Source organism: Equus asinus, chromosome 7 (assembly GCF_041296235.1).
Source record: "Equus asinus isolate D_3611 breed Donkey chromosome 7, EquAss-T2T_v2, whole genome shotgun sequence".
Classification (NCBI taxonomy): domain Eukaryota; kingdom Metazoa; phylum Chordata; class Mammalia; order Perissodactyla; family Equidae; genus Equus; species Equus asinus.
This window is the reverse complement of record NC_091796.1, coordinates 50,734,549-50,746,134: the sequence shown is the minus strand read 5'-3', so window position 1 is coordinate 50,746,134 and position 11,586 is coordinate 50,734,549. Positions and strand designations below refer to the sequence as shown.

At 42.2% G+C, this 11,586-nt stretch overlaps 1 long non-coding RNA gene across 3 annotated transcripts; it reads right to left on the bottom strand.

Moving 5' to 3' along the window:
- Window positions 1–413: 413 nt before the first annotated feature.
- LOC123286910 (uncharacterized) lies at window positions 414–10,104 on the bottom strand. Of its 3 annotated transcripts, XR_011504863.1 has the most exons (4): window positions 9,971–10,075; window positions 7,961–8,046; window positions 3,107–3,254; window positions 414–777 (listed from the first exon to the last, which is right to left on the bottom strand). It is a non-coding gene; the product is annotated as an uncharacterized lncRNA (long non-coding RNA). The 3 variants fall into 3 exon arrangements; XR_011504864.1 differs by lacking the exon at window positions 7,961–8,046 and having other exon boundaries at window positions 9,971–10,104; XR_006529726.2 differs by lacking the exon at window positions 9,971–10,075 and having other exon boundaries at window positions 7,961–8,127.
- Window positions 10,105–11,586: the final 1,482 nt, after the last annotated feature.

The window sequence follows — 11,586 nt, the reverse complement described above, 5'->3', positions numbered from 1 at the left end:
CAGAAAAATGAATTCCTGGTTCCATACATTTCAAATGATTTCGCTTGCTGACCTACAAGGAATAGTGATAACAGAGTCACCAGAGGAGCAAAATTTACATACACGAAGGACTTAGTTTTGTGCCAAATGGCTTTTAATCAGTCATACTGTTAGCACAAAACAAAGAACTTTTGATTATGTGTAGCAAGACTCATTTGAATAGATTCAGCTTAATCACGTGGATAAGGCCCCAGCTACATTGCAATATTCAATGAGATGAGGTATAATCTGATGTAAGAAATCATATAGGTCACCTTCTGTTCCAGTCAGAAGCAGCAGGTCCACATTTTTGGTCTAGCCTGGTGACTATGTTACCAAACCAGGTTAATTTTACCCATCCCACAAAAAGCCAATCACCAAGACAAGTTTGCTGCAGACAAAAGGTTTATTCACAAGGCAGCCAAGTGAGGAGGCAGGAGAACAAATCCCAAATCTGCTTCTCCAAAAAATGGGGATTAGGGATATTTATGGGATAGTCTGGCAAAGTGGTCTAAAGTATGGTGACAGATGGTTGGAGGCAAGGAGGAGTGAGGTAATTGTTGATCTGCACAAGTGTAGCCAGGCTTCATGGCTCTTCACAGGATGCATGGTCACAAAATGGTGGCATTAGCATGATCCGAGGGTGGAATGTTTAGTTCCCTAAAGTCAGGAGTTCACCTACTGGACACCTGAGCAGGCACAGTTGGTAGGTTGGCGGTCTTGTCCCGTCTGAACTGGACAGAGGCTGACTCTTAGTTCCTGAAAAACACTCATCAGTTACCATGGTGACCCAAGCATCAGGGAGATGCTATCCATCAGGAACCTAGTGGGAGTCAGATAAGATATTGCCTAAGCAGCACAGCTAACAGTGGGCTGGTGAACAACTAAAAGCTACAATTAATAGTTGCCAAAAAAACTTGAGTTACCAGCTACCTAACCATTAATGGCTAACTGTCCACCAGTTTCAACTGGCTTTATAAAATATCTTCTGTTCTACCTTTCCTCAATTGTACTAGCAGGCATTTCTACTTAGGAAAGAAAGGAAGTTATGATACTATTTAGCTTTCAGGGATAAAGATTTATTGAAAAGTTAAAAAAAATATATATGACATAGAAACCAGCGCTTCCGATCTGGCTTCCCTTGCATGGCTGTCACAGTACTGGTAGCTTCACCTAGACTGTCTAACGCCCCTAAACTACCTCTTAAAGGGCCTCCGTTGTGGAAAAGTAGTCAGCGAATTCCAAAATAACACGTTTAAAAGCTTTGAGGATTATCAACAGGTCTGGTCTAGTTCCTGCTTGCTGAAATGGGTAAACTGTGCAGGTGGGCCCCTGGCAGACGGCCAGGGTTGGGTGGAACAGAGAGAAGTACTTATTCATGACTGTCCGAGCAAAGACCAAATCCTGGTGGAAGGTAGCCAGATCTAGCAAGGCAATACTGAGTGTCCTGGGAAGGAGTCAGAGAGGGCAAGGGCTCTGTCTGTGAGGAAGCAGGATGCGAAATGCCATGCAGGATTGAGGCTGGGCTGCACCGGGGCCAGTATGCCGTTAGGGGTGCTTATTTCAAGGCCAGCTGAGCATGGAAGGAATGAATGGAAGCTAAAAGGGACTGGACCGAGGCTGCCCAGGTAGCTGTAAAATGAGCAAGACAGATCGGCGACTGCACACAGAACAGCAATTTCTGTTTTCAGCAGGCTTTATGCTCCCAAAAGATAAACAACCACCACAAAATACCAGTCATGGCTTGGTTTGCATTCAATTCTGTAAACATGCATTAAAGGTCTACTTTGTGCAAGACACAAGACACAGTGCTAGATGCAAAGAAGAGGGGTTAAATAACTCTAATAAAGTCATAAAAGAAAGGGCAGAAAGGCAAAACACCAGTGGGGGAAAGAAACCATGAGGAAGTTACACTGCATAGGATTCTCTCAACTGCCCGGACTGCCTCGGCCTGAAGCGAGCTCTGTTACCCTGAGTCTGTCTGTATTATGCAGTAGACACTTTCTTGAGGTTTTATATCTTATACTCAGCTCTCTCATTTGTGATGAAATATTTAAGGAGAAGTGTCTATGTGCCAGGAGCTGGGAGATATCATGAGGCATTACGTGCAGTTTCTCCCCTCAAGGAAGTGTCCTCGGCTGCCTGGCTCCACTGGCTGCCAGCTCTGTCTGGGGCCCACAGTCCTCTTTTTAGCTAAGGTCTTCCTATCACCCTAGACCCCCTGAGCCTCGATTCCCAAGTCAGGGTCCAGGCAGCGTTGCATTCCCCGTGCTTTGCTCCTCGGCCGCCACATTGCTGACAAAGCTGTGCTCCACACGTGCCAGTGCCCGCTCAGGTCCGCGCTGTTTCGCCTCACCTGATGATCCTTTATGCATCCTGTTCCAAACCTTTCCCACTCTCCTCCAGCAATAGCACACCCTTGCACTTCTATTGCATCTATCATCTTACCTCTCAGAAACCTGCCCAAGTATATCAAGAAATGCAATTTTCACGTTTTCTCTCTCCTTTCACTCTGGCCTCCTTTCCTTCCCTCCTGTCCCAGAGGAAAACCGTCCTTCTTTGTCGTAGCCTAGCTTCTTCTCCACAGCACTGTTCTCTCTGCTCACAAACAGACCGACACCCTTCATTCTAGAAAGAAAAGCTTTCTTCCAACTGTGCATCTCCCGTCCTGCTTCTATCCTAGCCCTTCCTTCTTTTCAATGATAATTTCTCAAGGGAAGAGCGTGCATTTGTGCCTCTGCCAGCACATCTGCATTCTTTCCTGGCCCGCTGTGGTCCTACTCCCACCCGCCACATGCTTTGCAGAGGTCCCTGCTCCCAAGGAGGTCACTGATGACCCTCTAACTCTAAGTGTGAGACAATTGCTGCTCACCTACAGCCAAGTTTACGTTGCTTGCTAAACATCAATTCTAATTCAACACATCCAAATTCAAATGCATTACCTGTTCCCCAAACTCTGCTTCTTCTGTCTTGTGTATCCCAGGTAAACACATTATTACCATCTCCTCAGTGCTCAGGCTGAGGCTTCAGTTGTCTTTGATTCCTCCTGTCCTCTCCTCTTCCCCACCCATGCCACCTAATTACTCACCAAATTCTGTTCTTTGGGAGCATCCTCATATCTGTGCCCTCCTTCCTATTCCTTCTGCTACTTCTCTAGTTCTGGGCTTGGAGGCATGGAGTGCAGCTGGAAGTATGGAGGCCAGCAGAAGAGATTCGAATTCTGATTCCACTGTGACCTAGGAATAGAGCCCAGGTAAAGTCACTCTCTGAGCCTCCACTTCCTCATCTGAAAATCAAGGTGATAATTACCTCCTGGAGCTGTCATGAGGATTAATGTAAGCATGATATATGTAAAGGGCCTAATGTGTGTGTGGCACAATGTAGACATCAAATATGTTAATTCTCTTTTCTTTTCCCTTTACTCAGATTGTTTTAAAATTCATTTTTTTTTTTGAGGAAGATTAGCCCTGAGCTAACATCTGCCTCCAATCTTCCTTTTTTTGCTGAGGAAGACTGGCCCTGAGCTCACATCCGTGCCCATCTTCCTCTACTTTATATGTGGGATGCTTGCCACAGCATGGCTTGGCAAGAAGTGGACAGGTCTGTGCCTGGGATCCGAACCAGCAAACTCCGGCCACAGAAGCGGAACGTGCACACTTAACTGCTGCGCCACTGGGCCAGCCCCAAAATTCACTTACAATTGCTAACCATTTTCCTGTTTTTTTTCTCTTTGCAATACATCCCTTGTGTCAGTACCAATTATCTTCCAAAAACTAAGATTTAACGTGACATTTTCCTGGTCAACCACTTCTGGTAATTCCTGATTGCCTGAATAAAGTTCCTATCCTATGGCATGATGGTCCAGGCCTTCCATGATTTGTAGCTACTTATTTCCATTAGACCGTGAGCAGCTCTGCAGGACTGTAAACACCTACAGGACTGACAGGGAGCTTTTCATCCAAGTTTCTCCGACTCAGTGACTGGAACACAGTGGAGAATTAAAACATGTGTTACATCTGCTGCAACATTTCCACCCAACTTCACCAAACGTCCATTCATTTCCTTTGATGAATTACTTCCTTGGACATACCTACTATGCCATAAGCTCCTTGGGGCCATTGCATTTTAATCCTTTCTGTATTCTTAGTTAAAAGCCTACTTTATAAATATTCATTGATCATTTTCAAAGTACTGACAATTGTTGAAATTGTCGATGAGCCTTGAAGGTTCATTATATTATTCTTTCGACATTTATGCATGGCTGAAAAGTTCCATCATAAAGAATATTTTTAAATTTAATGAATAAAGGAAATGGAAGAATGAATGGAAGTATACTACCCACTTCTGTGCATTTGTTCATTCTATTCACTCTACCTGTTACATTCTCTCCATTTCCACCAGTTCCAACATTACAACTTCAAAGACCCATCTTTCTTTTGTGAAATGATCTCTGATTCTCCTGATTTTTAAATTGATCTTTCTTTACTTTTTACTCCTAAAGCATCTTGTTTGCTATTTGTGGCTGAGAAGCTAGTCCTCCTACAACATCCATTCTCTCCTTCTTCCATGGAAAGACACCCAATTTTTAGCTGGGCTCATGGCCACTCAGAAAAGATTTCATTTCCTAGGCGTATTTATATCTTGGAATAACCAGGTGATGAAGTTCTCACCAAAGAGATATAAGTGGGATTGTTCTATGGTGACTTCTGGGAAACTTCCTCAGAAGACAACTGAGCTGTATCCCTTGTCTCTTCTTTTTGCCTTGATTTCCATCATGCTGTCTGGAATGAGGATATGATGGCAAGAGATCTAGCTGCTGTCTTGGGCCATGAGAACCAGAGCCACATCCTAGAGATGATAGAGCAGTGAGCTAGAAGGAGCTGGGTCCCTAGGAATTTCATGGAGTGGACCCTGGACTGGATGCCTACCTGTGGGCTTTTACGTAAGAGGGAAGACATGCCTCTTATTTTGGGTTTTTATTTCTCAGAGCCAAAGTTGTTTCTAAAAAACACACACTTTTTCAATAACATTTCTTCTTTAAATTATATTTAGTTGTGGATATGCTGCAGGATAGGATGTTTCTTCTCTTTGGCCCCCTTCCTTTCAATGTCACTCACAGATTAGAGATGGCATCAACATGCAAAAGAAAGGTTTGCTTGCCTTGTAGACTGAATGTGAAAGACCTATGCCCAGTAGGGGCCTATGACTGTTCTGCCACAATGGGGCCTGGGACAACGCCCAGTGTCCTAGGGTTCCTGTGGGAGGAGGGCAGAGGGGTAGAAAAGATCCCAGAAATGTAAAGGAAGAAGAGAAGAGGGTTGAAGACTAGAAGTTGAAGGGACTTAAGAACATCTGAATGGAACGGGATCTATGTGAACTGCAGGGTGATTGGATGGGAAAATGAAGACACACTTCTATATTCTTTAGGCCAGGGTGTGTTTGAGAGGAGTTACTGGTAAGATTGTGTTCTTTTGCGTGATGAACAATATCTGCACAACCCTCCAGCTGCTGCTAGCAAACTTAAGGTTGACGTTCTTCTCTCTCTCCATTGGGACATTTAAGCCTCTCATGGGCAGGGTCTATGTTGTATTCATGGTTTTACTCTACACATGTTGCCTAGTTCACAGTTCACAGAGATGCTAAATAAATGTTTGGTATTGTTGATACGGAGGAGCCTGATTATGATTAGCTTTAGTTTTGAAATATCAGTCTCTCTGGGATTTGTTCCTGTGTTAGAACCTGAAAAGAATAAGGCACTTTGTCCTCCCCAGCCCCCTCCCTCAGAGTGTAAGGTGCTTCTCGGAATTTGCCTAAGTAAACATATACCCAACACACGTGTTTTTGTGCAGAAGGCGACATTAATAGCCACGGGTGACTCTAGCCAAGTATTCGTTAGCTTACCTTCTCGATCTTTTCCTATTCCATTCATAATTTTCCTCCTCTCTTTTGGTTACAAGCAAAGGAACCAGAAAGCGAGGGAATGTATCTTCCTAATGACTAAATCTTCAACAAATATTCATTGAATGAATGAATAACAAATCGACACACTTCTATAAATCCTTGCTATAACCAAGTGATCATAACCTGCTTTGTCTTATTTCTTAGTTACCAAAGGACAAACTAAATGTCTACCAAGATGGTATGTTTACCAATCAGTATTTACCACACGTCAATTTCCATATTGATTAGTGTGAGGGACCCACAAGACCCACTTTATAAACTGAGTAGAAAATACACACAAACAGAGAATAATTTCATTCTAACCTGTAAATATAATACCATTATAAATGAAATGAGAGTTCAAAGAAATAGCCACATGGCCTGGAGGGAAAAGTTAAAGATGACTTCATGGAACAGGTAAGCGGCAAAGAAGTTAGGATCTGGCTGAGCAACATGGAGGAAAAAGTGATTTCATGGGTTGGAAAATCATGAACCATGCTCATGGAGCGAGGTCACAAGCCAAGGTCATGAAGATTTTGTACAGAGGAATAATGAAAAGTACATTTTAGAATACTGGTCTGGTTGTGTTCACCTGGATGGAAAGATGCTTTTCTTTCTTGTCATAACATCAGGCCGGGGCCATTGCAAGGCCCTAGTCTGTGTTTGTTGAGAGAATGAATGAATAAACAAATGTCTTATTTATAATAAATGAATTGCCCTTTCTTCTTCATTCCAATGGGGATACAATAACTGATATTGTCTTCCCATTTCTCTTTCTGTTTAAATCGTCTCTGCTTTTCCACCTTCACTTTCATTGACCACTGTTCTCTCCCTCCTTCCCTTTCTTGGTCTGTTTAGAGTCTGAAGCAGAAGCACAGGAAATGAGATAGAAGGCAGCAGAGCACAGGGCAGCCTGCTGCTTCCTGTGTCCGGCACGATGCATGGCGGCCACTGCAATGATCCCTTGTGACTTCCTCCTTGCAATGTTGCCACTCTGACTCCAGGAAGATGCCAGAACTATTTTTGCCAAGCCTTAAAATATTGCTTCTCTTCAAGCTTGAGCTACTGCATGTACTACGTTTACCAAAGTAGGATAATTTGGTTATTGGAAAAACTATATATTATAAAAAGAACATTGTACCTTCTTGTCTATTCATGAGAATCATTATTTTCCAACAAGAATCATTTCTTTTATAATCAAGTAATTCAGTTTGAGTCAACTGCTTCTCTGTGATAGACGCTGTCAGAAGAAATATTGTGAATTAAAAGCTTTATTTGTTAAAGTTAATTAAGTCTTTTGGTAGAATTTTGAGGCTGGTTGATAAACATATTTTGCACAGCTAGGAAATACAATCAAATTGGATATTTTCTTTGATGACTAAATATACTCACATTTAGTCTGGCTTTCATACAAAAACATAGTAAAGGACAAAGAAAAGACAAAACAAACTAAGAATCACTCATAATCCCACTCTATAGATATAACAGTTGTTAACAGTTTGATATATGGCTTTTATCTTTTTTCTTCTGCATTTATTTATGTGATTTTAAATTTAAGAAAAGGAAATGCACTTTCTTTTCCAATTAGGCAATATGCCAATCAATATTGCTGCACCGCCCTCCCTCAGTGTATTATTATAGTTTTCTTAACTAATCTAGTTTTTAGTTTTAAAATTGTTTATCATGTTTTGATATTGTAAATAATATTGTGATGAGCGTTCTTATCCAAACATCTTAGTACATCATCTCTGTTTCCGTGTGATAAATTGTTTAATGCAGAATTTCTGTGTCTAAGGGCAAACATTTTAAAGATTTTTGATCCATATTTCTGCTTTTTATTCCCTTCTACAAAACTTTTAATGATGCTCTAATTTTAGGCAAACAATGCCAGGCCCAGGCAAATTGTGAAGGCCCAAACATTCTGGTTCCGGTGCTCACTATGTCTGCTCTCTCCCACATAGAAACCTATTCTCTGGAAATAATCCAATAAATTAATTCTCACTTGGATGAAGCCGCAAGACCGTCAGTTACACAAAGTTGGGGGCAGTGTTGGCGTGTGCTGGTCAGTTAGCCATGCAGGGCCTGCGGCTGAGAGATGCTTACTAAACACTTACTGGAAGGAGGGAACGAGGTGTCCCTCCTCCCTCGTCCTGGTCGGCATCAGTCAGCTTTCCCACAGAGTTTACATTTTAATAGGAAGTCACTTGATGATGGAGTAATAGTTTTCTAATTATATAATTTCAGCCAACTGTGAGGCAGTAAGGGGATATGCTCTGGGCAAGGCAAAGACAACGAACCTTTCTTGTTATCTCTGGAATCTCATTCCATAGATTGTTAATCACTCTGCCTACTCATAAGTGGAGGCTAGGGGAAAAAATTTCTCTGAAATCCCAAATTTAAGCATTCCACTCTCTGACCATGATACATTGCCTTCCGGCCTACTTACCAAAATGCCTCAATTCCAAATGTTTCTATCTCATTGGGACTATCTGTGCATTGAACATCATTTTTCAAATATTCTTCTCATCCTTCTTGCCCAGGCTTAGACTCCACGGTCCAACTCTACAATCACTTCCTTGCCAGCCACCCTTAACTCTGTTTCTCCATTCTCTCTCCAATGACTCATCTGGCAAAGCTCCATCCTCCATCATAACTACACTTGTGCAACTGAATACTGTAGAAAGTTGCACAACTGTGCTGGTGAGTCTCATCCTAAACACGTGACACAGATTTCAAATGGCCCCTTGACACTTCCTGGAAAACCTAATACATTTTCTGCTAAGATATTTATATCATCCCTTTTTCTCTCTTCAATAACTAATCCAATCTTCCATCTTCCTTCTGTACCTTCACTTTCATAATTCATGCAGAAAGTGAAAACATTAGATTGGAACCTCCTCATTGTATCACCATTACCTACCTATGTCTCTGCTCCTAGTCTCTGTCTTCTGCCTATTAAGGTAGAAGGGAAAGGTTCCTGTCTAAGCAAAGCCAAATGTCCCCCTGTGCTCTGGAGGTCATCGTTTCTCGTCTACTCCAGGGCTTCCGTCTGCATCTTCACTTTCTCCTCTCTACTCAGTCAGCCTCATCAGCATCTTTTAATAGCTCATCTATCATCCTAGAGATCTCCTCACTTTACTTCAAGTCCTCTTCAGCTAGCATCTCATTTCTTTACTCCCCATTCACAACAACTACTTCAAATAATTGTCTGTACTCTTTTCTTTTTCATTTCCATTTTCTTTCAAGTCCACTCCTAGGCTTCTGTCACTAAAACTAAGCTCAACGACAACTTCATCCTCATCTGATACAGTTGACCCCTCTGCTTGGAGTGGGCAAACGCTCTTCTCTTTTGCCTCCCTGGTACTTCCTAGTTCTCCTCCTACCTTCCAAGTCACTCCTTCCCAGTTGCCTTTGCTGGATCCTCCTCCTCTTCTGGAACTCTAAATTCTCGTGTGCACCAGGGCTCTCTCTTCCTCGCTTCCTTCTTTCCAGAGGTGGTTCTCTCTCGGAAGCCCACAGCTGCTGGTAGTGTCTGTACTCCAATGACTCTTAAATATCCATCTCTCCCACGATCTCTCTGCTGAACCACAGACTTTATCTGACTTCTTATCTGTTATAATCATTTGTTGGTCTAATAGGTGTCTCAAAATTAACGTGTCCAGTATGGGATGTTTGGTTTTCCTGTTTCTCCCCATTTTTTCCTATCTCAAGTAGTGGTACCACCACCCTTCCAGTGGACAGGCCAAAGTCTTGAAGTTACTCTTGATTCTTCTCTCTTTCCCTCGTTCACTATATCCAATGCATCAACAAAACTTTATTCTCAAATTATCTCTCTAATCTGTTCGCCTGTCTCCATCTCTACTGCTAACTTTAGTTGAAGCTGTCACCAATTTGCCCTTGAATTAGTGGAAGAACTATTTAACTCCTTCTGCCTTTTATCATTTTTGTCCCTTCTGAATCTATTCTCCACTAAGCACCCAGAATGATCTTTAAAAAAAAGTAATCAACTTACGTTGTTCTTCTTCTTAAAATTCTTTAGCAGGTTCCCATTGGATTTAGAATAAAGTCCAAACTCCTTTCCCCACTCTATATGGCCCCATGTGATCTGACCCCTGCTTCCCTTTCTGACTTGTACCACACATTTCCTCAATCATTGTGTTCCAGGCTTACTGATCTACTTACTGATCTACATGACAGATGCAGACCTGCCCCAGGGCCTTTGCACTTGTTAAACCTCTGTCTGGATCATCCTGTCTAAACCAGTTCAAACCCATTAATCATTGTCCTGTTGTATGTCTTCAAGGCTCTTAACTCTAAAACTTTCAACAAAGTACCTTACTCTTAGTAGATACTCAGCAAATATTTTTTGAATAAACGAATGGTGTTGATCAACGAAACTTGTTCACTGATTGATTCATGCTTTAATTATCTTCAATAAAGAACATGCTTGCGGGGCTGGCCTGATGGCACAGCAGTTAAGTTCATGTGCTCTGCTTCAGTGGCCTGGGGGTTTGCTGGTTCAGATCCCCGGTGTGGACCTACGCACCACTTATGAAGCCATGCTGTGGCAGGTGTCCCACATATATAATAGAGGAAGATGGGCACAGATGTCAGTTCAGGGCCAACCTTCCTCAAAAAAGAAAGGAAGAAAATGCTTGGGCATCTACCCAAAACTGAAACAGGGTTAGAGTTGAAAGAAATGTGAATAGAATTACAAACAATATATTGGCATCACTTCAGAGTCAGTCCTTTGAATTGCTGTATTTGAGGTAGTTCCTGAGACTGTAATAGAATGATAGTCTAGCTGTTTCTGCCCCTAATCTATCCACCTCCCCTTACTGACAGCTCAGAGCTCTGGTTCCCCTGCAGAAGCAGTGCTCTCTTCACCCACTGAAGCCAAAATTTCTAAAGATGGACAAAGAGGAAGCGCACACTGGCCAGTACCTGCTCTCCACATCTGCTGCAGTTTTCTCGACAGCCGGGTCTTATCCACACGTGTGGCTCTGGTATCTTCCCTTTGTCTTTGATATTCTGCATTTTATTCTGAGGGGCCTAGGTATGGATTTATTTTTTACTTATCCTGTCATGATACAGGGAGCTTCATCACATATCTTCAATTATGGAAAAAATTTCCATCCTTTTCTCAGTAGTGCTATTTGGTGTTCTTCTTACTCTCTTCTCTGGAACTCTGCTTCAATTGATCTGGCATTTCTCATTTTAGTCTCCAGGTCTCTGAAATGATTTTCATCGTTTTCCTTTTTATATCTCGAGTCTGAATTCTGCAGTATTTCTTCTAATCTTTCTTCCGTTCCCTCACTTCTCCCTCTAGTCAAATGTTTAACCTGTCCACTGAGGTTTTTTTTTTTTTTTTTAATTCCAAGTACAGTCATGTGTCAGTTAATGATGGGGATATGTTCTGAGAAATGTGTTGTTAGGCAATTTCGTCACTGTGCGAACATCACAGAGTGTGTTACAGGCTTTTAGTTAGTACCGGCCCTGACATCAGCTCCCCTACACTGAACCCAGCCCATGTGGGATTAAAACCAAAAGCCCTCATCCCGGTTCCCTGCTTCTTTAGTTACACTCATATGTCAATATCTGTTTCTTTAACCTTTGACTCCCTGAGCT